This window comes from Heptranchias perlo, unplaced genomic scaffold (assembly GCF_035084215.1).
Source record: "Heptranchias perlo isolate sHepPer1 unplaced genomic scaffold, sHepPer1.hap1 HAP1_SCAFFOLD_486, whole genome shotgun sequence".
NCBI classification, from domain to species: domain Eukaryota; kingdom Metazoa; phylum Chordata; class Chondrichthyes; order Hexanchiformes; family Hexanchidae; genus Heptranchias; species Heptranchias perlo.
In genome coordinates this window covers 157,253-157,500 of record NW_027139501.1, presented here as the reverse complement: position 1 = coordinate 157,500, position 248 = coordinate 157,253, and positions in this window count along the sequence as shown.

Genomic DNA, 248 nt, shown 5'->3' with positions numbered 1-248 from the left:
GACGGCAGACACCCAGGCTCTGGAGCTTGAATCGGACCTCTGTTAGACAACACAGGTGGACTTCTCGGCCTCACAAGAGAGCAATACGCCAGCGGTGAACAGGAGAGTCGTGCCGACAAAACCCACTGACTTTTAAAACTGTCCGTCTGCCACTTGGGACAGAGAGAGGAACCTGACGAGCCTGAACACCAGCCTTGGCTGGACCGCTCGGGCCCTCCCATGTCGGACGCGAGTCGCCAAATCGATCG